The sequence below is a fragment of the Macaca mulatta genome, chromosome 2 (genome assembly GCF_049350105.2).
Source record: "Macaca mulatta isolate MMU2019108-1 chromosome 2, T2T-MMU8v2.0, whole genome shotgun sequence".
Taxonomy (NCBI): domain Eukaryota; kingdom Metazoa; phylum Chordata; class Mammalia; order Primates; family Cercopithecidae; genus Macaca; species Macaca mulatta.
In genome coordinates this window covers 119,393,490-119,420,845 of record NC_133407.1, presented here as the reverse complement: position 1 = coordinate 119,420,845, position 27,356 = coordinate 119,393,490, and the positions used below count along the sequence as shown (strand labels likewise).

General features: G+C 38.8%; 1 protein-coding gene and 1 non-coding gene across 2 annotated transcripts in view; both read left to right on the top strand.

Annotated features, from left to right (window-relative positions):
- The window catches only part of ERC2 (ELKS/RAB6-interacting/CAST family member 2), a 975,448-nt gene that overhangs the window by 622,769 nt on the left and 325,323 nt on the right, over nucleotides 1-27,356 (top strand). The gene's annotated exons all lie outside the window — the stretch shown is intronic.
- On the top strand, nucleotides 7,364-7,419 carry MIR3938 (microRNA mir-3938). The gene has a single exon (NR_130438.1). It is a non-coding gene; the product is annotated as a microRNA mir-3938 (primary transcript).

The following is a 27,356-nucleotide window of genomic DNA, read 5'->3' as shown; positions in this document are numbered from 1 at the left end:
TGAGTTTTTAATTTAGGACAGGAGTGCATTTTCCTCCTCAAAATCAATTTTGAAAGCAGTGTCATCCCCCTGGTTTGTCTTCTGTCTCTGCTAAAGATCTTCCATCTTACAAAATGGGGAGTATTTATAGCTGACTAGGAAGGCTACAAGCAGAGACCTAGATGTTCTGGCTCCATAGGTCCAAACAAGGGTGCCAAGCACTTTGTTCCTTTAAAGAAGGGGTGGTGTTGGGGGTGTGGGTGAGTGGGAGGAGAGTCTCGGGCAAAGGCACACATACCTTTGGTGACCTTCTCAAAGATGACATCCAGCCAAGCAAGATGATACATTACCACATGCTAAAAAAACAAAACGGCTTGTAATGGCAGCTTGTCCTGAGCCAATGCATCATGAAGGCCCATTTGTTATTCATTAGGAGCAGCCTGGCCAGGCTGGCTGGTAGGGAGCCTGGAGACTGAAGGTCATCCTACACCCCTGCCCCAGTGGCACAGACAAACACGAAGACAGCTCTAGCAGCCCCTCCACGGACTTGGCCACACTGCTGTTGAAGCCCTGCAGGAATGAAGGTGTTCTAAAACAGTTTAGAGTTACTGCAAGCGGGGTGAGGGAAGGGGTGGGTGGAAGGGAAGAAGAAAGAGGAAAAAAAATAAGAAACGATTTTGTGGGGAAAGTTTCCCCATGGAGCTAAGCACTGTGAGCCCCCATCCAGGAAGTCCAGTAGCCTCCCCCAGCAGCCCAGGAAGTGACCCCAAAAGAGATGTATGTCTCTCCATCTGGACCAGGGACAATCAGAAGAGATGGAGTATGAGAGCCTGACGCTATTGGAGAGGGGTGAGTGTTTGAGGGCTTGCTGGGAGAAGTGCATGGCCACGTCCAACTAATAGAATTGCTGGATGCAAAATGGGAAGGTGCTGAGGGTACACTGGGGCTATAAGGGGAACGAGGTCAATTCTTTGCAAAACCAGGGACAGAGTGCTGGGATCAGGAGGACATCCGGTGCTGGGCAGAGGGAGCAGAATGGCTAAGGGAAGGCTGCCAGTGTGCGACCTCAGCAAGTGAGTAGATTGAGAACATAGGCCTAGCATGCCAGGAAAACAGAATCCAGCTGCTCAGCTCTAAAGCAGAGAGCGGTGTTGAGGCTGGCCCAGACCCTGCCTACCCTGTCAGCTATGTGATGTGCCTGCTGTAAAGGGGATCACCTAGGAATTACATCTGTGGTATTTTCAGCCTAGGTGCGTTGCAGAGTATTTTTATCTTGCTCTACAATATAGAGACTTGTATTTTGAATCAAAATGTTTCTTCTGACTTTGTAAATCAGAGCCCTTTAAGATAGAACACGCTTACTGCTTACACTTGGGTGCTTCTCAGAGGGCTGTGATACCTATCTTCTGTTTCATTGTGTGTAGCAGCATGCTTTTGTAATAGGCATCAGAGCCTCCTTTAAATATTTTTGCTCTAAGAGTCATTTAGATCACACATTGCCTCGTGGCAGCTTACTATCAGTAGTGTTTTAAGTACTTTTAAGTATGTTGAATAAGAGCTTATATTTTAGAGTTAATATATCCATTTCTCTTGCCAGCATTGTAAATTTAAATTCCTTCTTACATGTAACAAAGACATGTAATATATAAATAGGGTTATAGCCCAGAGTAAGAATGACATTATGAGAAAATAAAGCTGAGAATGCTGTGTTTAATAGGAACCAACTCGTATTAATTCAAACTAATAAAATGTTAGCCATCTTACATGTTTTTATCTTTAAGTAGCATATGTCTCCTTTTTAAATAGAGGTTTAGTTATGGCATATGCGTCTGTGTGTATGCATGCATATGTATATACATATATTTATATGTCACAAGTTTCAGGAGAAAAATAATTACTGCTCTTTCTGTAAATTATTAAGGCTTAATGCCAAGTTATAGCAAAATAGTTCTGTTCTATTTTTTGAGGTTATGTACCATTTGGGGAACAGGGGAAGGAGAGGCTGGGAGTTTGTAGACCTAGATTTGTTTGGATGCCTGTCCATTCAGTAGAACACATGGGGTGTGAAGAGGTACCCAACCATTTTAGAGATGAGGGTCTGTACTTGATGAGTCAGCAAATCATTGAAAATCAAGTGTTTCATGATGAGGGAAGAACCTTCTCACTACAAGGCTGATCTTGCCAGACATCTCTTTTTCCACCCTACTGAGCTTTTTCTCTATCCAACAAGGAGCCTGAGCAGCCTATGTAAAACAATTATAATAGTCATCATTTACCCTTTACTAAACAGCAATGGAAGTATGCTCCCAGCTCACCTTTTCTCTTGCTAGTTATTTGTCACAGTTTTTGTTTTTTGTTTTCTGTATTAATGGCCTGACAGTAGCATTAAAAGAATAACAATTTTCTATTGGAGGTGATAAAAAGTTTCAGAAATTGATAATAGCGGTGGTTGTACAACACTGTGAATGTGATTGATGCCACTGAATTGTATATTTAAAAATGGTTAAAGTGATAACTTTTGTGCTACATCTATTTGCCACAATTGAAAAAAAGATACAGGGAGAGGGAGAGGGGGAGAGAGAGAGAGACAAAGACAGAAATGGCAGAGAACAAAGATGCAGGTGTCTTTCTGGCTCATAACTTCATTACGTTCTGGTCTTTGCTTCACTGTGAACTTATCCAAGACACTTTCTAACCACATTAGCTAAATAGTGTCTTCCCTGTCACTCTCTGTCCTTGTACCCTCTCTGTTTTTTTCTTTTTTAACACTTATAAAATTGAAATAAAATTCACCATTTTAACCAATATAAAGTATACAATTCAGTGATTTTTAGTGTATTTATTTTGTAGTACAACCCATCACCACTATCTAATTCTAGAACTGCCCCCCCCAAAAAAAATACCCCTACTCATTAAACAATCACTCTCTATTACCCCTTTTCCTTATTCTCTGGCAACTACTAATCTACTTTCTGTCTGTATGGTTTTCCTATACTGGACATTCCATATAAAGGGAATCATACAATATGTGGCCTTTTGTGTTTGTCGTCTTTCATATAGCATAATGTTTTTGAGGTTTCTGCATGTTGTAGCATGTATTGATGCTTCATTTCTTTTTATTGCCAAGTAATATCCTATTGAATAGATATACAACATTTTGTTTATTCACTAGCTGATGGGCATTTGGATTTTTTCCACTCTTTAGCTATTATGAATAATACTACTATGAACATTCATGTGCAAGTTTTTATGTGGATATGTGTTTTCATTTCTCTTGGGTATAGATATTTTTCTTTTTAACATTTACCACCGCCACCATATGTGTGTATCATATTGTATATGCATTATATTGTATGTGTATGTATATATACACACAGAGACATATACATGTGTGTCTTTATACATATATATGTATATGTGTGTGTATATATATGTTTTATTATTTCATTGTCTGTAGTCTCCTTTATGGAATGAAAGCTCTGGGAGAGCCTAGGCTGTATCTCATGCTCTGCTGTATCTCTGGTGCTCAGAACAGCGCCAACTGAATGAATTAGCTGATGAAGAATGAATGGTGTTCTGTTCTGCATTGGATGAGTCACAAAATTCTTCCCGATCTATAGTTTATCGTTTGGTCTTTCTGTCTTTCAAACCCTTCTCTGGGTGGAATATGCCCCAGCGGATCCATCACTCAAACAAGAAAACTGTTCCTTAATATCACTGGAGCACTGCTGGGCCCCACCAAGCCTGCTGCCTGGCCTGTATCTAAAGACACAAAACTGGGGTGTCTTAACCAACCACAGGCCTGAGTTTAGTTTTAATGCTGATTATTTCATCAAGAGAATCAGTTCTGTCTGTGACAGGAATCCTCTTGCATTTGTAGTAAAGGCAAAGATGAAGTTCTTTTTAGTGGTACCAAGAAGAGCCTGAGCTCCGTCTTTCTCAGAGGCCTGATGTCTATCTCAACTTTGACAGACAGGGGTGGGAGAGGAAAGAATGGACTGTTGCAGCCTGGAGGTCGATGGCCAAATGTATTGTTATTCACCAGTTACATTTAAGAGGCCAGGGACACCTTTTTATGTAAAGCCAAAGTAAAATTTAAATTACTGCAGAATTTTTGTATACTTCAACCAAGAAAGTATGAGTCCCATGGGAAGGGAAATAAGGCATTCTAGCATTTGCTGTTATATCTCCGACAAATCCTTGCAGGTATTGTTTAAATCTGCTAGCTCCACCTTTGTCCTAATAAGCTACATAGTTTCTTTTAATGTTTTAATGGGTTCTACAGTATTTTTATTCTGTTTGATTCTGTTTTTCTTTATAGTTAATCTGCCTTTAAGCATTTGGAGGAAATTGTTCAATTTTTCAAAAACTTCCACAGGATGTGATATGTATGGTTTAAATGATAAATCTTCCCCACCATTAAAGAAATATCATGGCAAGAAAGCAGACATAGTTATCACACTGTTTATTATTTGACTTGGCCAAAGGCCTAGATTTGGGGTCTAATTTTAATATATTAGAATGTACTTTTCTTGGAAGTTTGCATATAAATACTGTATGCTAGGTAAGTGAACAGCATTGTAAATCAAATTACACTGGACTGAATGTGATTTTCTCCATGTTTATTATTTATTCCTTTCATCAGTGAATGAGGAATTTCTCATCTTGTGTGTTATAGGTGTGTACATTTCCATCTGAGATGCTCTCGTGATGGGGTGGCTCAGGATCACAGATTTCAGTCATATTGGTATGGTTTATACCTCCGAGATACCTCTTAGTCATGGCACATGGATCATCTGCTGTGGCAATCTAGGTGGAAATGAGGCAGTTGACTTCCTTTTGAGTGTTTCCTTAGTGGAATTGTTTTCTTTCTTAAAATTAAAATAAAAATTGGTAAGAGAGAATCTTAAAGGAATTCAAGTTACTGGGCTGCCGTTGATAATGGGGGACTTATCATACTTTGAGCATCATGCTTTTGGCCATAGGAAAACTTTAAGACCCACATCAAACAAGGATGCGAGGGTTTCTATTTATAGCTGAGCTTCCGGGGAGGTGCTCTCTGTTAAAATGAGGGCAGGGGCGCCATCCCACCCTCGCCACCAGCCTCCCTCCCCATCCCCAGTTTACAGTACGCAGGCCCATAGGAATGCGAATCCCACTCCAGAGCCCATTGTGAATGTGTTTCTGAATTGTTTAACGTGTTTCTCACAAACAGGACATGACATGTATGGTTTAAATGAAAATAATGGCCTTGCCGCTCTCGTTGCCAGACCGTCTTTTGTCAAGAGCATCCTGGCAATAGGAAGGGCTCTGGGCTGACATGGCCCACAGGCCAGGTCCTTAGGGGATCTGGGCTGGATGCATTTCACACGAGAAGGCTCTTAAATCAGGGGGCCTCCCTGAGGGCCCATGTCCTGGTTTGTGCCTGCGCTGCTCAGCAGCAGGCCCCATAGCCGTGGTTGGCTCTGCTGCTCCTGTGCTCTCAGCCACAAATGAAGAGGAAGATTTTCTTAGCTTTTGGATTCCTTAGCTAAGGAATTTATTGTTAAAACAAACCAAACCAAACCAAAACAAACAGCAACAACAAAAAACAAAACAACTACAACAACAAAAGCTCAAGTTTATGGGAGAATGTGGGAGTTTTAAATCTTATCTAGGTGCTTTGTGCTTTTTTTTTTTTCTGGGATGGAGTCTCACTCTGACACCTGGGCTGGAGTACAGTGTTGCAATCCCAGCTCACTGCAACCTCCAACTCCCGGATTCAAGCAATTCTTGTGCCTCAGCCTCCTGAGTAGCTGGGACTATAGATGCCTGCCACCATGCCTGGCTAATTTTTGTATTTTTAGTAGAGACAGAGTTTTACCATGTTGGCCAGACTGGTTTCAAACTTCTTACCTCAGGTAATCGGCCCACCTCGGTCTCCCAAGGTGCTGGGATTACAGGTGTGAACCACCACGCTGGGCCTGCTTCGTGCTTTGTGGAATTAGGCCTTGTGATAGTTTGGTCTAATTTAGGCCTTGTGGTCAAAACATGTAACATAAAATTTATCATTTTAACTGTTTTTAAGTGTCCAGCTTAGCAGTGTGAAGTACATTCACACTGTTGTGCAGCCATCACCACCACCTACTTCTATAATTCTTTTCATGTTCCCAAACTGAAACTCTGCACTCATTCCATAATAACTGCACATTCCTCCTCTCCCTGGCCCCTGGCAACTGACATAATACTTTGTCTATGAATTTGACTCCTCTAAGTACTTCATGTAAGTGGAATCATATAATATTTGACCTTTTGTGACCAGCTTATTTCACTTAGCATAATGTCTTCAAAAGTGATGGTGTTTAATATAAGCAGATTAGAGTATATCTAATTCAGTTCATACTTATATTTCCTGAGTGCTAGTGCTTTGTTTTTTTTCTTTGTTTATTTGGGACAGAGTCTCGCTCTGTCTCCCAGGCTGGAGTGCAGTGGTACAATCATGACATTCATGGCAGCCTCAGCCTCCTGGGCTCAAGTCATCCTCCCCTCTCAGCCTCCCAAGTAGCTGGGATTATAGGTGCTTCACCACTATGCCTGGTTAATTTTTAATGTTTTGTAGAGACAGGGTCTCACTATGTTACCCAGGTGAGTCTTGAAGTCCTGAGTTCAAGTGTTCTTCCCATCTCAGCCTCTCAAAGTGTTGGCATTACAGGCATGAGCCACCACACCCAGCCTCCTGAGTGCTTTCTATGTGTATCTTTTAATTTTCAGTTGGTTGATTCATCAAGCTTCCATGTCCCATGAATCACATGGTTGGAGGGTTGAGGGTAGGTAGGTATGCTGTCACCATAGATCAGGAGTTCTCAACCAGGGGCAATTGTGCTCCATAACCCACCCCAACTCCAACCCAGGAATATTCGACAACTGGAGACATTTTTCATTGTTTCAACTGGACAGTGGGGTGGGGAGGAACCAGAAGGTATGCTACTGGCATCTAGAGGGCAGAGGCCAGGGATGCTACTAAACATTCTATAGTGCACAGGACAGCCTCCTGCAACAAAGAATTAGCCCATCCAAATGTCAAGGTGCCAAATTGAAAAACTCCTATAAAAGGTTAATGACTATGCCAATAATTTTGGGGGAAAAATCTGGAGAAAAATGCAGTATGTATTTTTATTGAGTAGCTTTGAAACAAATTTCTATGCTGCCATCAATTTATTACTAATTTAATGAAATGTCTTAAATGTTGAGAGTTCAATTATGAGTAAATGCAGACTGAGTTCCCGCTCTCATGGAGTAACTTCAGGTGTAAAAATGGAAGAAGTCAAAAGAAAAGAATCCATGTACCTTTACCTTCATTAATTTTGCTGCAAGATTTCTTAAAGGAATTTTTAACCTGATCACCAGATTATCTACAAGGGAATTTTTTTAATTTTTAAAATTCCCTTATGGATAATCTGGTGATCAGGTTAGATGGCTCCATGGAGGTAATGAGGTGTAGAGCTGTAACTAGGAGAACTTGCTGTTGTGCTCGTCTGATACTAAGTGGCTGTGTAACATTTGGCAATTATGATGATCTCTCTGGGCCATATTTATCTCACCTATAAAATAAAGGATTTGTATTATATATAAAAATCTTTGTCTTTGGTATTAGTGAAATACAACAAATAATTCTAAGCTAGTGTTTTATTCTTGTGGTGTAATTACTGTAAAGCACATTCTACTACATCAGTTTTTTTATTTTGTTTTGTTTGGTTTTTGAGACAGAGACTTACCCTGTCACCCAGGCTGGAGTATAGCGGTGCAATCTCTGTTCACTGCCACCTCCTCCTCCCGGGTACAAGCGATTCTCCTGCCTCAGCCTCCCGAGTAGCTGGGATTAGAAGCATGTGCCACCACGCCAGCTAATTTTGTATTTTTAGTAGAGATGGGGTTTCACCATGTTGGTCAAGCTGTTCTCAAACTCCTGACCTCAAGTGATCCACCTGCCTGGCCTCGCAAAGTGCAGGGGTTACAGGCATGAACCACCATACCCAGCCTGTTTTAGCAATAAATTAATATGTTAAGCCTAAAACAAACTGCCAGTAAGGACACCATGTTCTGTGCAAAGGGCACAAGACTCTGGGCTCTTTCTGTTGTCATATCTTCTCCTTATTAAGATGAGCTCCCATGGCCAACAGTGGTGTGACACCCATGTGATACAAGGGATTCTTTTTTTTTTTTCCCTAATGCAGTTTTGTTGTGGTCAACTTTCATGAGAGTAGATGGGATTTGGGGGTTTTTTAAAAGTTCGGTGGGCAGGAAAAGCAAAAAATATGTATATACAATAAAAACTATTTTTTTAAAATTCTAGATGGGAGAGGTGAGGAACAAGCATCTAAAAGCAAAGCTCTGGAGTCCAGTTATTAACATGCCTCACATAACGGTAATGTGAACCAAACTAAGTAAACCCCTGGTGATCCTCAGGTTTGTGGGTTGGGCACGCAACCCAGAAAAAATGTTATTTCCTTGGAACGCGTTGTGTGTCATTCTCCAGTGCATTCCCTCTAGTTGTGTGTGTGTGTGTGTACGTGTTTAAATAAAGACAATGACAAAATAATTGATTGTAAAGAGTTGTAGCAAACACCATTATCTGAAGTGTAGTTTAAGTGAAGAGAGGCTGGATCATAGAGAATGATGAGAATAAAGCCTGGACTCTGGGGAGGCCACGTAGGAGCCTGCTCCAGGCCAGTACCCACTGTTGTCCTGTTACCGTGTGCATTCTCATCCTGCCACCAATCCCCAGCATGGGCTTAAAAAAATCATTATCTAGTGTTTTTTCTTAGAGATAGAAGTAAGGTTTCTTCCCAAGATCAGAGCTTTTCCAAGAATGTGCCAGCAGTCCCTGCAGTCTCTGAATTTCAAACAAAGTCTGATGGGGTCTGGATTTTGAGCATGGACTTCTGTCTGGCTTTCCAGGCTGTTTGATGGGATCCAGTCTTGCTCTGTCAATCAAACTTGGAAGGCAAATACAAGTCTCAGGGGAAGGCAGGCTAGAAGGCAGGACAGGAGCTTGACAGGAAGAGACCAAATGTTGCCCTTTGGTTCTCTCCTCTGTGTGTGTGTGTGTGTATGTGTGTGTTTGAAAAAGAATGTCTACAAACAGATGGTCAGGAGGTTTCATTCAAAGTGCTACCTTGAACTGATGGCTAATGAATGTTTTAAACACTAAGGCACCATAGGGAACAACTCTGTGATCAATTAGTGATGTCTAACATGATTGGGTAGAAACTGCAATGGCCCATATGTTATATATTTTCCAACATTCTCTAGTTCAGGGATTTTAGATTAACTGTGTGACTCTCTAGGAGTGGTCGTGGCTGTTATTTAGGACACTTTAATTCTGGTACATTCATCTAAGACAGTTTACCCTGGTATGAAGAAGACGAACGCCTGAGTACTAGGTCTGTTTTTTACCACCCATGAGCTCTTAGGAAGATTGGGGGGCCTTCCTATGTCTTTATCTTCTTCCTCTAAATAGTTACTTACCTCTTCCAGTTATTGTAAAGATAAAATGAATTAATACACATTATTTAGAATGGCACCTGTTACACAGTGAACTTTCAACCACTGTTGGTTTATGAGTTGAATGAAAGCCTTTAAAAGATATGTCCACCTGGAACCTCAGAATGGACTTTGTTTGGAATAAGGGTCTTTTCAGATGTAATTAATGTAAGTATCTCAAGATGAGAACATCCTAGATTTGGATGGGCCCTAAATCCAATGACAGATGTTCTTATGAGACAGAAAAGAAGAAGACACACAGAGACACAGACCAGAAGTTCACGTGAAGATGGAGGCAGAGATTGCGGAGGTAGAGAAGTAATGCATCTGTAAGTCAAACAATGTCAAGGATTGCTGGCCATGACCAGAAATTAGGAAAGAGCATGGAATGGTTTCTTCTTCAGGGCCTCCAGAAGGAACCAACTCTGCTGACATCTTGATTTTGGACTTCTGGCCTCCAGAACCATAAGACAATAAACTTTTCTTGTTTTAAGTTACCATAGCAGTAATTTGTTATGACAGTCCTAGGAAACTAATACAGTTGGGTATTGGCATTATTATTGTTGTTGTCTTTAAGGTGAAGATCAATTCCTTGGCTGTCTCATAATTTGGGCAGTCCTGGAATTTGCTGACTTTGATAAAGTCAAACAGAATCTCAGGCTACCCAGAAACACTGTTACCTCTGATGGTGGCAAGTGACTTGTTCTTTGGACTATTTTTCCCTGAACTTAGTCCTTGGAAAGCTTAAATTTGAAATCATTAGAATGTAAAAATTGAGGAGAGGTATGGGCATTTGTTGATATGGAGATAGAACGGCTGACAGTAGAATGGACAAGGCATCCTCCTATATCGGTGCCAGCTATTACATCCAAATTTGAGAGAAGGCAGGGAGTTGAATTCTAGGAAAAGTAAGCTCTGGGAAAAAAAATCTTAAAATGTGCAAAGAGGATGTTAGTTTGGAGACAGACCCCCAAGCACTGACATTCTTGGGGTGATAGAAGCTTAGAGAAACCACAGGTCCAGGGGATAGATGATACTTCAGCTGGCCTAAAGCAAATGGACATTTTTATAACCTGGGGATACACTGATCACTTTCTCAGTTAGAAATCTGGATTTTAGGAGCCAGCACTTCCTGCATGTTCAGATCAGTCCAACTCCATATACATATGTGCAGAAGCACAGATCAGTTAAAAGAATCTGGATTCATATGGTGGTCTAGGACTCTTATCTCAGATCTGCCATTACTGTGTGGTCTGTGGCAAGTTACTGAATCTCTTGGCCTCAGTTTTGTCCACACAGAAAATGAGAGTGACTGTGCCCAGGATACAGACTATGTTTTGAGAACAGTTGACTATGGACTCACCTACCATAGAGCCTGGCAGATGGCAGGTACTCTCTCAGTTTTTTGGAAAAAAAATTTCTTTAAGTGCCTAAGATATGAAAAACCTGGTGCTAGGCATGTTAGGGTATCAGAAAGTTGAACAACAACAACAACAATAAAAAACTGCCTCCACTCACAAAAGCTCCACATTGTAGTGAAGAAGGTGTGGGCACACTTAGAAGAATGAAATAGTGACTAAGAAAGGTGATTGGTTTTTGTTTTGTTTTGTTTTCCCAAACAAAAACAAAAAAATTGAGCAAGAGTTATTGGAGGAGATTCAGTCTGATCTGAATCTTGGAAAGTAATCAGAATTTCCATAATCAGGAAACTTCCCTTCCATGATCAAGGAAATCAGGCATTAGCATCTTAGAGGACAAGATGACCAACTATATAGAAATATAAAAACATATGTGGTGAGCTTAGAGAATGGTGAGTCATCCTCGGAGCAAGCAATTATTGGGAGTTGAGAATGGATAGGAGTGAATGCATGGGAGATGAAGGTGGAGGTGCCAGTATGGGCCAGCAAGTTGGAATGCCACCATAAGGAATTTGGAGCCACAAGGAAACATGGAAGGCCTTTAAAAGCGTAATGCAAGGATGCCTCTGAGGTGTGAAGGATGAATGGGAGCAGAAGTCAGTAGAAACACAGGCGTAAGTTAAGAGGCTTAGGCGATGGCCCAGGTGGGCAGTGGTGGAGATAAATCCTGGTAGAGAAGAAGAATTAGGAAAGAGAGGAAGGAGAGAGAAACACAGAGAACATAGGAGCTTCAAAAAATGCCTATTGAGCGTTGAGTAAAATTAATAGGGTATGGAAACAGATTGGCTTTGGAAGAAAAGGCAGAAGGAGGACAAGACGGCTTCAGGTGATGTCATAAATATGAGCTCCTAGGGAGTCTGAAGTTTTTTCAGTTATTTAGTTTTGTTATTTTTGGTTACGTTTTGTTTTTTTCAAAGTGATGATATCCTAACTGGGGCTTGGTGGCTCATGCCTATAATCCCAGCACTTTGGGAGGCCGAGGTGGGAAAATTGCTTGAGCCCAGAAGTTGGAGACCAGCCTGGGCAGCATAGTGAGACCCCATCTCTACAAAAAATAAAATAATTAGCCAGACATGATAGCACATCTTTGTCACAGCTAATCGGGAGGCTGAGGCAGGAGGATCACTTGAGCCCAGGAGGTCAAGGCTGCAGTGAGCTGTGATCACACCACCGCACTCCAGCCTGTGCTACAGTGAGACTCTGTCTCAAAAATAATAATAGTAGTAATTCAGAAATGTATAAGCAATGAAGTAAGAATCACCCAGATTGCCACCATGCAGAGATAATCATTGTTAACATTTTAATAATTGAAACTTCGTTTCTCTTTCTCTTTCCTTTCTTCCTTCTTCTTTTCATCTGTCCTCCTGGTACCATGTATGTATAATTTTATATGAAAGTGGTAAAATCGTACTTGCTACTACAGTCAGCTTGGTTCTCAGCACAGCATTAGTTTCAGTGCTGGTGACGATGCACAGTTTTACCTCATTGTTTTTAATAGCTGTGGAGCACTCTACTTTTATCTGTGGCATTGTGATTTATTCAACTACTCCCTGTGAATGGATGTCAAGTTTATCTCCAGGTCTTGCTGTTAGAGATCACACATTTCAAGCCCTTGCATATGACTATGAATTCATATGAGATAGTCCATTTTTAAACATTTTGCCAATAGTGACTTTGGCAATTTTCAAAATCATTTTAATTTGGAAGACTCCCCTCCCTCTCAATAAAAAGGAGGGTGGAAATCCTCATTTAATTTATTTATTTATGGTCAATGGCAAAAGCTTTATAGGTTGATAACCTATAAGCCTGTAAAGTCCTCCCACTTATACTTTTTCCTTTGTAAATTGTCTCATTTTTCCCTTTGATTTTGATCCGATGGCACATCTGATAAACCTATTTGTGTATTAAAGATACATATCCGTTGTTAGAAACATTGAAAATATTTTCCCAGTGTGTTTGTGTTGTGGGTGTATGTGCATTTGCCTTTTTGACATTTATGTTTCCACATCTACCAACCTTTTCATGGTTTCTGGTTTCCAGGTCAGGCCTAAGAAGACCTTCTCTTACCTCCACAAATAACAGGCAGATGTATGAAGCAGTGTGTCTGGAACTTGCTCACTTGCACTTTGCCATTTACCCTACAAACTGCACAAGATTTCTGTTGAGTTTCCTAGTGGCAAGGCAGGCAAAGATATCATTAAGGGCTTTGACTATCTTGAAATGGAAGCCTGCCATCTCTCTGAAATCCCTTCTCCTGACAAAACATATCATGCAAACATAACCTGAAATCAGAACCAATGCAGAGAGAGAGAGAGAGAGAGAATGAGAATGAATAAGGATGAAATAATACTTATATCAGAGAAAGGGGAACACTTATACGCTGCTGGTGGGAATATAAATTAGTTCAATCATTGTGGAAAGCAGTATGGCAATTCCTCAAAGAGCTAAAAACAGAACTACCATTTGACCCAGCAATCCCATTACTGGGTATATATCCAAAAGAATATAAGTCTTTCTACCATAGAGACATGTGCACACAAATGTTCATTCCAGTATTGTACACAATACAAAGACATGGAATCAACCTAGATGCCCATCAATGGTAGACTGGATAAAGAGAATGTGGTAAATATTCACCATGGAATACTATGTAGCCATAAAAAAGAATGAGATCATATCCTTTGCAGGAACATGAATAGAGCTAGAGGCCATTATTCTTAGCAAACTAAGGCAGGAAGAGAAAACCAAATACCATATGTTCTCACTTATAAGTGGGAGCCAAATTATGAGAACACATTGATACGAAGAAGGAAACAACAGACTCTGGAACCTACTTGAGGGTAGAGTGTAGGATGAGGGAGAGGAGGAAAAAAATAACTATTGGATATTAGGCTTAGTACTTGGGCGATGAAATAATCTGTACAACAAACCCCTGTGACATAAAGTTACCTATGTAATGAAACTGCACATGTACCCTCAAACTTAAAAGTTAAAAAAAGAATGATATAATATCAATCCTTGTAAGAAGTCATTTCCAACTCAGAGGCTGCCCTTCTTTCTGGGATATTCCTTACAACTTTCTGCCCCCAGTGGTGTTCACTAATACGTTTGTGTTTAATCTGAACTTCATCAGTTGCTTGCTCTATTTGCACAACCTTTGGTGTACATGGCTGCCATATTGAAAACTTTAGTTGGTCTCCTGTGAGCTGAGTTACTGTCTTGCCTTTACAGACAGTAGCTTCTTGAATCTGGTGTTCCAGGCTTGCATTATAAGCCAGTGGATTCTGGCTTATAGATTCAGATTCATTGCAAAAAATGGATTCTAAATAATTCAAATGGTAAGATTTAAGAGTGAAAATTGCTACTTGTAAGTAAAACAGTTGGTGTTGAATTATGTTTTTAGAATTAGACTCAAATATTGTTAGCAGATTTTCCTAAAAAGGGAAGTCCTGCTTTTCCATTTTTGCCTATTTTTTATAACAGGAGTCCCCAAACCCAGGGCTGGATCAACCCTGATCCGTGTCCTGTTAGGAACCAGGTTTCAGAGCAGGAGATGAGTGGCGGGTGAGTGAGCATTACCGCCTGAGCGGTCCTGTCAGATCAGTGTCAGATCAGTGGTGGCATTAGATTCTCATAGGACTGTGAACCCTATTGTGAACTGTCTTGTGAGGAATCTGAGTAGAGTGCTCTTTATGAGAATCTAATGCCTGATGATCTGAGGTAGAACACTTTCATTCTGAAACTACCCCCTCACTGGTCTGTGGAAAACTTGTCGTCCATGAAACCAGTCCCTGGTGCCAAAAAAGTTGGGGACTGCTGCCCTATAGTGTCTCTTTTTATCCTCTGATGTAACTTATTCATTTTTATAGATACGTCCATAGTATTTTTTAGTGTAAATGTCTTAGATGAAGGGTAGTAGCAATCTTTTCATGCTTTTATTTTGGTATTATAACAATTGTGATATTTTGAATTCATGTATCCCTTTAATGTTTTTAAATTGAGATACAGCATGCATGCATAAAAGTGTACAAATTATATGACTTCACCTTTGTACATTTTCACAAAGTGAACACACCCATGTAACTATTATCTAGATTAAAAAACAGAACATCTTGAGCACTGTAGAAGTCTTCCCTTCCTAGTCATTTTTTTCTCTCAAAGATAATTATTATGATTTCTCACATCATAGATTAATTTTGCCTGGCTTTGAACTGGATGTTAATGAAATCATACAGCAGACATTCTTTCCTTTCTGGATTATTTCACACATTATGTTTGTGAGATTCATCCATCTGTTTGTGTGTACTTCTAGTCAATTCATTCTCATTGTTGTATCCCGTTCTTCAATTATATAATCTTTATTTTAAACCATTCTGTTTTTCATGTATGTTTCCATTTGGGGACTATTATGAATAGTGTTGCTGTGACATTCTACTAACTGTGTTTTGATGAACATTTGCATACATTTCTATTGCAGATATACCAAGGAGTAGAAAGGCATATGTAGAATGCATATGTTCAACCTTTCCAAAATAGTGGTAGAGAGCATATGCCACATATTGCATGAAAGTGGACCTCACAGCTATGCATTTTTGTATTTCTGGAGGAAAATATCAGTATTTAATATTTGAAAGGAATTGAAAAATGTTCGTTTACTTTGGCATGGTTTCCATTATTTGCTTTTATCTAAGAACTCAAGAGTTAGTCTATAGGTAATATGGTCTGAAGTAAATTGGGTGTAAATGCCCAATCCTTGTCTCATTCCAATTTACCAAGCCAAGCAGAAAACATTTGTTACTCTATATTTTTACAATACATTCATTGTGATGAGGCTCCAAGCTTTATGAACAGGAAATTGGGAGGAGAGAGCTAATATGATCCAGTGTGATTTTAGTGTAACAACTGGAGACTTTGCAAAGGAAGGAGCCAACAGGTCTGACATGAAACATTGGGGCCACACATTTTTGCAGTGGGATTAGGGAATGGGAGAACTTGTGCTTTTCAGCTTTGGAAAGTCCTCCCTGCAAACATTCCACATTTAAAGTAAAATATTTCAAGCCTTCAGAAAGAAGCTGCAAAGGAAAATTGAAATAGCTCAACAACTTGACTATATTTTCTAGATTTTTAAGTCCATGACAATAAATCACACTTTTGATCTCTTCTTGAACTTGTACCATTGGGTGGTTGGGGAAGAGTGTTCCAGAAGAGTTTGTGGCAATGAAATAAAATTCTCCTTTCTATCAATATCATTCAATATTGTTATCCTCATTGTGAATCTCGTATGATGTGATGTATTAGTTTCTTCCTTACATCAAAGTCTGTGTAGGCCACCTAGAACAGACTAAATGGTTTGACAGGAAACCAGGTTCCTTCTATCTTATCCCTCTGCCACCCTAAAAACATGACAGTTTCCATCTCATGGTCCAAAATGACTGTTCCAGCTCCCTCTATCCAGTTTGTGCTCTGACTATGAGAAGAGAAACAAGTAATGGAGACCATATTCCTCTCCTTCAAGGGCACAGGCTGGATGCTTTGTATATCACTACTGTGCTCATACCTTGGCTCAAACTTAGTCACATGGCTATATCCTGTGTTGCAGGGAAATAGAAAATTTAGTGTTTAGTTGTGTACCACAGACCAGCTAAACATCTGTAATTATAGAATGGAAGATTGGACAATAACCAGCAGTCCTATGTGGGTTTGGAGCCTTGATAAATAAATTGCATATTTTTTATTCATGGACTCTGATCTCTCCTTATCTCTCTCTCACACTGCTTGTCCTTCTTACCTGCTGTCCTTCTGCATAGAACTAATCTCGTAAAGCTCCTCAACTCACTTTTGATCATTAGAAGTTCTAACCAAGAAACAGGAGGACAGAAAGCCATGCAGTCCTTCCCATGTCTTCCCATGCAGACCTTCCCATATCTTTCTCAAGATCTGGGAAAACAAAAATTGTTCTCTTTTTTGCTGAGTCTATGTGTTAATTTCACTGAGGTAATGGGATGATTCTGGAATTCTGAGTCTACAGACCCTTGATAAAGTTGAGCTAAAAAAAATTTCCACCCCAATTCCTAGCAACCTATATTTAACCAAAGCACTTGTCAGTATGTGTTAGACAGGGAAGTAATAGTTATCAGTCTACAGTGAATTATAAAGGAAAATAATTAGTTAAACTTGAGATAGCAGGGGTGCCGGACAGCTGAATAGCAGAACCCCTCCACTCTTAAATAGGGCTAGGAGCCTGGAATGCATTGTCTTCAGAGACAAGGAGAGCTGGGCATTCATTGTGTGTCCCTGGAACAGGACACCCATATTCCTTTGTAAGCTTGTCTCAGCTCATCTGCAGCCCTTCAACACTTCTGAGCCACTCACGGTTGTCTTAAAGGGTGCAATTTTTTAGCAGGCAGATTTTGAGCATCTTTTTTTGGAGAGACAGAGTCATCTAGCTCTTGAATTAGCCAGCCTGAGTTTGACTTCCACTTTCACCACTACTAACTCACTGTTTGGCTTTAGGCAGTTTCTTGATATCTTTCTGAGCTTCAAATTCCCCCAGTTTCACTTTACTTCTTTTAACATGAGGACATTTTGCTAGTAACCTTAAGTTAATTCACCTAATTCATTCATGCAACAGTAGTTGGTTACATGAAAACTGAGAAAGGCTGAGTGTGAGTCCCCTTTTTGCTGAATATGGGAACTAGGAAATACATATTTAATTAGCACAGGTGTGTTCAGGCTAGGCTATTAGGTTTTCAGCAGAATATTTTCAAGAAGGGGTGTAGTACAATGAAGCAATTAAGAGAATGGACTCTGAGGTTGGACAGATCTAGGATGGATCCCCAAAACTATGTGGCCTTCCTTGAGTTTCAGTTTCCTCATGGTGATTTTGTTAAGACTGTTGACTCTAGAATCAAATTCCAGCTTTACCCCTTTCTAATTTTGTGACCTTAGGCAAATGATTTAACCTTTCTCTACCTTAGTCTTCCTCTTTAAATGTAGAAACTGTAATAGTACTTGCCTTATGTGTTTTGAAAGAATTAGATGATATGAAAAGCATTTAGTATGGCACCTAGAACATAGCAAATGCCTAGTAAAAGGTATCTTCTGTATTGTTTTGGGTGTTGCCAGTGTGTTACTCTGGTGTCACTCTGCTAATAAAGACATACCCAAGACTGGGTAATTTATAAAGGAAAGACATTTAATGGACTCACAGTTCCACATGGCTGGGGAGGCCTCAAAATCATGGCAGAAGGCAAACGAGAAGCAAAGTCATGTCATACATGGCAGCAGGCAAGGAAGCGTGTGCAGGGGAAGCCCCGTTTATAAAACCATCAGATCTCGTGAGACTTATTCACTGTCATGAGAACAGCATAGGAAAGACCCGCCCCCATGATTCAATTACCTCCCGCCAGATCCCTCACATGGGACACATGGGAATTATGGGAGCTACAATTCAAGATGACATTTGGGTGGGAACACAGCCAAACCATATCAGCCAGATTTGTTTTATTTAAGTTTATTACTTGAAGTTTTAACAAATTTATTTAAGGTATGATTGACATACAATAAATTATACATATTTCATGTGTACAACTTGATACGTTTTGACATATGGATGCACATGTAAAGCAGTCAGGATAATGAACATATCCATTACTACCCCAAATTTCCTAATGCCTCTTTGTAATCCATTCCTCCTATCTCTCCGTGACCCCTCTATCTCCATCTTTAGGCAAGCACTGATCTGCTTTATGTCACTATGCTATATAGTAGTTTGCAATTTCTAGAATTTTATATAAATGGAATCATCAATGTACTCTTTTTTGACTTGCTTCTTTTTACTCATCCATGTTACATGAAACAATAGGTTATACCTTTTTATTGCCTACTAGTATGCCAGTAGGTTTGGCATATCGTTTGTTTGTTCATCTGTTGCTGCACATTTTGATTATTTCTGGTTTGGGGCTATTTTAAATAGAATAACTATGACCATTCCTGTATAAGCCTTTTTATGCACAAATGTTTTCTTTACTTTTTGTAAATACCTGAGAGAATAACTGAGTCATATGGTAGGGTGTGCTGGACTTTTTAAGAAATCATTGGCTGTTTTCCAAAGTAGTTGTACCATTTTACTTTCCCACCATTAGTGTATGAGAGTTCCAGTTTCTTCAAATCTTCACCAACACTTGGTATGGTCAGTCCTTTTAATTTAGCCATACCAAGTGTTGGTGAAGATTTGAAGTATCTAATTGTGGTTTTATTTTGCCTTTCCCTAAAGACTAATGAACTTGAACATTTTTTCATGTGCCTAATTGTCATCTGTGTTAGATTCTTTGGTGAAATGTTTGTTCAAATATTTTGCCCATTTTGTATTATTTGTTTACTTGTTTTAGAGTTTTGAGAGGTCTTTATATATTTGATATCTGATTCCTTTATTACACATGTGATTTGCAAATCTTTTTACCTAGTGTAGGGACTGCTTTATTTATTTTGAAGCTCTTTTAATAGGAGCATAAGCATTTAGGATTGTTATGTCCTCTTGGTTAAATGATTCCTTTATCAATATAAAATGATCCTCCCTATCTCTGCTAATATTCTTTATTTGGAAATCAACTTTGATACTAATATAGTCACTCCAATTTTCTTTTGATTAATTAGTGTTAGTATATTTATTTTTCCAGCTTTTTACTTTTTTCCTATTTCTGCCTTTATATTTACAATGGATTACTTGTAGGCTGCATATATTTGACTCTTGCTTTTTTATCCAGTATGAAAATATTTGCATTTTAATTGAGGTACTTAGACCAAATACATTTAATGTGATTCCTTGTTATGGTCAGGTTTAAATCTGTCATCTTGCTATTTGTTTTTTATTTGCTCCATCTTTTCCTTAATTCCTTTTTACTGTCTTGATTTGGATTAATTGAGGATTTTTAATTGATTCAGTTTTGTCTTGGCAATTTATTCACTATAGCTCTTTGTTTTGCTATTTTGGTGGTTGCTTTACGATTTATAATATATATCTTTAACTTATTAAACTCTATCTTCAAATAATATTATACCATTTCATGTAGAGTATAAGAATCTTATTATATTTCCATTTTTTTCTTTCTGGCTTTTGTGCTTTTACTGTAATATATTTTATTTTAATTTTTGTTAACCCCACAATACATTTTTATTAGGTTTGTTTTAAATAGCTAAGTATCTTTAGAAGTTTAAATGATGAGATAAAATATCTTTATGTTTATCCATGTAGTTAATATTTTTGGTGCTCTTTATTCATTTTTGTGGATCAGAATATCCATCTGGTATTGCATTCCTTGTGCTTAAATACTTTAACATTTTTCTGTAGTGCCGATCTACTAGTGAAGAATTCTATAAGCTTTTTTTATCTGAAGAAGTCTTTATTTCACCGTCGGTTTGAAGGTAGGTTTTTGTAGTAAGAGTATCCTAGTTTGGCTGATTTGTTTTCTTTTTGATGTGTTAAAAATGTTGTTCCACTGTGTTCTAACTTTTATTGTTTCTGATGGGAAATCTTCTGTTATCCTTATCTTTGTTTCTTTTAAAGTTTTTTTCTGACTCCTTTTAAGATTTCTATTTATCATTAGTTTTAACTAATTTGGCTATGATGTACCTTGCCTTAATTTTTCACATTTCTTGTGCTTGGGGTTTATTGTACTTCTTGGATCTGTGGGTTTATAAAATTTGTTGCTGCCATTTTATGGTACCTTCATGAGTAGCAGGGTATTATTTAATACTTTATTATGGTTATCTATTTCTTTTTGAGTGAGCTTTTGTAGTTTGTTTCTTTTAAGAAATTGGTCTATTTCATCAATGTCAGATTTATGGACATAGAATCATAGGTAATATTCCCTATTTATGTTTGGGGGTTTCTAATGATGATGGTGTCTTTTCCTTTCTGATACAGGTACTTTCTGTCTTCCTTCCTTTTTTCTTGGTCAGTATGCCTAGAGATTTATCAACTTAAGTGATCTTTTCAAAGAATAAACTTTTTGTTTCCTTGATTTTAGCATTGTTTTTCTAATTTCAATTTGATTGATAGACCTTTCTTGTTTCCTAATAAAACATTTAGTGCTATTAATTTCTCTGTCATTGCTGTTTTATCTACATTCTGTATGCTTTAATATGTTGTGCTTTCATTCAGTTCAAAATATTTTCTAATTTCCCTTGTGACTTCATTTTTAGCCTGTGGGTTATATAAAAGTATATTATTTAATTTTCAAGTATTTGGGGATTTTCCTTGATACATTTTTGGTATAGATGTTTAGTTTGATTCTATTATGGTCAGAAAACATACTTTTTATCATCTTTATTCTTTTAAATTTCTTGAGGTTTGCTGTATGACAGCAGAATTTGTCTATTTTGTCAATGTTCCATGTGCACTAGAAAAGAATGTGTATTCCGCTATTGTTGAGTGGAATGTTCTAAAATGTCAATTAAGTCAAAGTAGTTAATAATGTATGGATCTTCTATACCATTATTGATTTTCTTTCTACTTATTCTATTGATTATTGAGAGAGAAATGTTAAAGTCCAAAGTAAAATAATTTTTTTTCAGTTCTGTTTCTGCTTGATGTATCCTGAAGCTCTATTATTAAGTACATAAATGAGTAATATTGTTGCAACCTCATTATTATGTAATGATTATCTTTTATTACTAGAGACTCTTAAAAAATTGCTGGTAATACTGTTTGTTCTGAAATTGACTTTGTTTGATATTAATGTAGCCACTGCAGCTTTTTTTTCCTTTAGTTTTTGTATGGTATATGTTTCACATTTTTGTTACATTTAATCTGTGTATATCTTTATATTTGAAGTGGGTTTCTCATAGACAGCACACAGTAGGGTTTTGTTTTTTTAATTTGCTCTGACAGGTTCTGTCTTTTAATTGATATGTTTAGACTATTATAATCCTTGATATGATTTTATTTAGGTTTACCATTTTATTATGTGTTTTCCCCTGCCTCCTTTAATTTTTTGTTCTCTTTCTCCCCTTTGGGACTTCTTTTAGATTATTTGGATTTCCTCCCCTCCCCTCTCCTCTCCTCCCCTCCCCTCCCCTTCCTTCCCCTCCCTTCTTCTTTCCTTACAAGTTGGGATCTTGCTCTGTCAGCCAGTCTGAAGTACAGTGGCACCATCACAACTCACTGTAACCTTACACTCCTGGGCTTGAGCAGTTCTCTCACCTTAGCCTCCTAAGTAGCTACGACTACAGGTGTGCGCCACCCTGCCTGGCTAATTAATTTTTTTTTTTTTTTTTTTGTAGAGAGGGGTCTTGCCATGTTACCTAGGTTGGTCTTGAAGTCCTGGCTTCCAACAACCTTCCCGCTTTGGCCTCCCAAAGTGCTGGGATTACAAGTGTGAGCCACTGCAACTAGCTTATTTTAATATTCTTAATATTCTATTTTAATTTATCTATTGGCTTTTGACTATATTTGTTTTATTTCAGTTTTTAAAGAAATGGGGTGTCATTCTGCAACTCAGACTGGAGTTCAGTGGTGTGATCCTAGCTCTCTGCAGCCTCAAATTCCTGGGGTCAAGGGATCCTACTGCCTCAGCCTCTCAAGTAGCTGAGGCTACAGGCACAATAGCATCATACCTAGCTAGTATTTTATAATTTTTGTAGAAATAGGGTCTTGCTGTGTTGCCCAAGCTGGTCTCAAACTCCTGGGTTCAAGTCATCCTCCCACCTCAGACTCCCAAAGTTCTGGGATTATAGATAGGTGTGAGCCACCATACCCAGCCTCTTTGCGTTTTTAATTATTACTTTAGAGATTACTATACAGGTACCTAATCTTTCATAGTCTACTTAGAGTTAATATTTTACTACTTCAAGTAAATTGAGAAACCTCACAAACTTAAAATTCTCTTCACTTTCCTATTTGTCAAATGTATTATATATGTACCTTGAAACCCCCTCCCAAGACAACATTATAATTTTTACATTTAGCAATCATACATAGTTTGAAGGCCCAAAAAGGAGAAAATTAGTCTATTATATTTTTCAGATATTTGCAGTTGCTTCTGAACGTCCTTCATTTCTGAATTTCTGCATTTCTCTTTAGTCTGAGCAACTTTTTAACATCATTTTTTTTAGAGTAGATCTGCCATTGATAAATTTTCTGAATTTGCCTTTATCATGTTTCATCTTCAGTCCTGAAGTATATTTTTGCTGGCTGTAGAATTCTTGGTTGACATTTTCTTTATGTCAGGATTTAAAAAATTGTTCCATTGTCTTCTGTCTTCAGTGATTTCTGAGAGAGGTACACAGTCATTTCAGTCATTGTTTTCTTCTATGTAACATGTCATTTTTCTCTTACTGCTTTGAAGCCTATTTTTGTTTGTTATTGTTTGTTTGACCTTTGGTTTTTAGCAGTTTGATTTGGATGTAACTGCAGGTGGGTTTTTTGTTTGTTTGTTTGTTTCTCCTGTTTGAAGTTGGCTCTGCTTCTTGAGTTGTATATTTATGTCTATTACCAAATTTCAGAAGTTTCAGTTATTATTTTTTCTTCAAATATTTTTTCAGCACTGTACTCTTTTTCTTCTTCTGTGATTCCAATGACACAAATGTTCAATATTTTGGGGCAGGTGTGGTGGATTATACCTGTAATCTCAGTAGTTTGGGAGGCCGAGGCAGGAGGATCACTTGAGCCCAGGAGTTTGAGATGAGATCAGCCTGGGCAATATAGTGAGATCCAATCTTTCCAAAAAATAAAAAATAAAAAAAATTAGCTGGGTGTGGTGGTGCACACCTGTGGTCCCAGCCACTTTGATGGCTGAAATGGGAGGATGACTTGAGCCCAGGAGGTTGAGGCTGCAGTAAGGCATAATTGTGCCACTGCACTCTAGGTGACAGAGGGAGACCCCATCTCATTAAAGAAAAAAGATATTTTGATATTGTTCTACATGTTCCTGGGGCTCTATTTATATTTTGTTAATTTTTTCTCCCCCCTTTTATTTTGGATTGGATGATTTCTGTTGATCTGTCTTCAAGTTTCATGACTTCATGGTCATTTCCATTCTGCTATTGAGATATCCAATGATTTTTTAAAATTTGTATATTTTATTTTTATTTCTCTTCTGAGATCGACCTTTCCATTTATTTGAAATGTATCAACCTTTATCTTAGGAGCATAGTTGTAATAGTTGCTTTAAAGTCTTTGTCTGATGTTTTCAATATCTGAGTAATCTTGGGGTTGGCATCTATTGATTGTCTTTTCCTTTCAAAATTGGTTACACTTTCCTATTTTTTATATGTCAAGGATTCTAAATTTTTTTTGAGAGAGGGTCTTACTCTGTTGCCCAGGCTGGAGTACAGTGGCACAATCATGGCTCACTGCAGCCTCGACTTCCTGGGCTCAGTCAGTCCTCCCACATTAGCCTCCCGAGTAGCTGGGACTACAGGCATGTCCCACTACACTTAGCTAATTTTTGTATTTTTCACAGAGACAGGATCTCACTATGTTGACCAGGCTGGTCTGGAATTCTTGGCTCAAGTAATTTGCCTACTTTAGCCTCCCAAAGTACTGGGATTATAGGCATAAGCCACTGCACCAGGCCTGAATATTTTGAACATTGTATAGTTTAGACTCTTGGTCCTGCTAAAATCCTGTAGAGAATATTGAATTTTTTTTTCTTAGCAGTCAACCTGGTTAGGGTCATACCACAAGTCTGTCTCACCTTTGGTGGTGGTTGTCTCAGTATCCATTAAGTTTTCAAGTCTTTGGATCTGTTGTGCACATGCACAGCTTAGGGATGAGATACAATTTTGCAAGTTCATACACAAATTTATGAAATTTTCATCTTCAGCTCTTTTCCCTCCAGGATTCACTTCATACTCTGCAGTCCACAGGGCCCTCTTTTGTAGTCCTCTGATAGAAGGATGGGATTTTTCTTGGGGGTTTAACTGCCTGCTGCCCCTGCTGCCGCAGCACAGCCCTGTGACTACAGTCCACCTTTAGGCAAAGCTGAAAGAGAAAAAAGGAAGAGCAAAATAGGGATTTCCCCCCATACTCTTTGGACCACAGGGACCTCTTTCCCCAGGTCTATGGCCAGAAAGACAGGTTTCCCCAAGAATTTTTATTTTGTGGTTGCTGCTGGCACATCACTTTCAGAGCCTTCAGGAAGTTGCTTTTGCATTTTGTCTGGACCGTTTAGCTGTAATCAGTAAGAGAGCTGGTCTGTGGCGGGCCACTCCACTATGGCCAGCAATGGAAGTCTCAGGGCCTAAAGAGTTAAATGCTGCCTGCCATTGTGCAGCTTTCCCCGTGTTCTTTAAAAGTGGAGTTCAGAATTTATTCTTTCGTGCCTCTTTATACTTATGTGATTTTTCCAGACGGTCGCAGTTGGTAGCACAACAGTGATTCTAGCTGAGTGTTTAAAATGGCTGACAACTTTCCAGCTGGTTTCCGTCGGCTTGGCCGCAGTGGCGATGGATGTGCTCAACACAGGCGATGTTGTCTGGCTTCTCAACATTGCTGCTGAGTGGAACCGTTTTGTGAATATCCCAAATGACAGTCTCTCATGAGGGGCTTTGTATTTATCATGGATTCTAGTACTTTTCTGTGTGCAAGAGTCTTCTTTCTGGTTTACTAGTCATCCAGTGACTGGCATTTTTGAAGGCTTAAGTCCAAGCGTTTGTCAGTGCGGAGGATGAAGAGATGTAGAATTTGTAGGGACCCAGGTACCATGGGAAAGGTAGGATCATGGTTTCAGTGAAGATTTCTGCTCATTATATGGGAAATAGACATATTAAAACAACAAACAACAACGTGATTTACATTGTGCCCAAGTTTTCCCCATGAAAAACCGACTGATTAAATTTGTGTAGTGATTATTCAATCAACATCTTTACCCACATGTGCAGTGGCATTTATGAATTACCAGATATAGCTTTGTAGAAGCACGGTGGGGGTTGATTATGACCATGTGACTATCGTTTCATTTCTTTTTTTCCCCCTCTTCTCTCCCTTTCTTCCTCCCTCCCTCTCTCTCTTTTCCTCCCTCTTTTTTCTCTTTCTTTCTCTTTCTCTCTTCTCTGTCTTTTTCTTTCTCTCTCTTTCTTCTTACTTTCACCTCCCCCTCCCTCCTTCCCTCCCTCTTTTTCCTTTTCTTTCTTTCTCTTTCTTTCTTCTTTTGTTCTTTCTCTTCCTTTTTTCTTTTTCTCCCTCTCTTTCTTTCTCTCCATTTCTTTCTCTTTTTCCCTCTCTCTTTCTTTCTTCTTTTCTTTTCTTCTTTTCTTTCCTTTCAATGAGGGAATGACTAAATATACTGGAAAAGGGCCAGGAATCACATGCAACAGGAATACAGAAAGAATGCTCCTTACTCAAGAGGGAATTGTTACAGATAAATCCAGAACAATTAGACTGTGTTACTTCCTTTTGTTAAGGCAGCCATCTGAGGTTATAGCTAATGTAAAGGAGGGCATTGTCAGTAGCAAGTAAAGTGAGGCTGCTATTAAAATGAAACAGGCTGTGCTCTGCTCGGTGGCCTCTCACTTCAGCCGGCTCTTCAGTGATAACCACTGCCCTCCAGGAGAACTGGGCAGGAGAGTTGGAACCCCTCCCAGAGCAGAATATGCCTCACCAGTCTTCCATTTGAAAGCTATTTTAAATCTTTTTGGAATTATCCAAATAGTTATGACAAAGTAAGAAAATAAATACACTTCTAAATAGATAAATAAGTGTAATAAAGACTTTCTACAGAATGAATATGGGGGAGAAAAAAGTGAAGTGGAAATCAGGAATTTAGACTCCATTAATTTGGCATATTTTAAGACACTTTCTGAGTCTCAGTTTTAGCCTTTTGTAAAATGGGGAGGGTGGTATATCTGATGGAATAAACAATGAATGGAAATTGTTAAACAATGATTATTGTCAGGCTTTGCATTATGTGCATTACAAGAACTAGTTCACTTAACCTCACAGCAACCTATAATATATATACTATTAACATTCCTTTTTGTTAGATGGGCAATTCAGGCTTAGGGAAGTTACCGCATTTGCCAATGTCAAAGAGGTTTAAAATTAAGGTATTCTGAGTCCAGATTCTGGTAGACTCTTGGAAATTACAACTACTCAGTAATAGAGGTCAGCTGGAGCCCTAATTCTGACTGTTCTGTGGTGGCTTTCTGGAGTGCTGTGTTCACAGTCATTTTGAGGCCAAGTACACTAGAGCTGTCCTGGATTGATTGTTCTTTCCTGCTGTGGCACAAGAGGACAGAATGAAGACAAGTGTACTGATGCTTGCCATGCACCCAGCAACCGAGGGCCCTTCCAACTTTGTAATTAGACACTATTGCTTCAGTTAAAGTAGCTTTTATTACTGTTCACAACCACCTTTATACTCCTGAGATGCCAAGGACTCTGTGAAGCTCTGTGGTTTCTGCAGCAATATGTCCTCTCTCCCTCCCTTCCTCCCT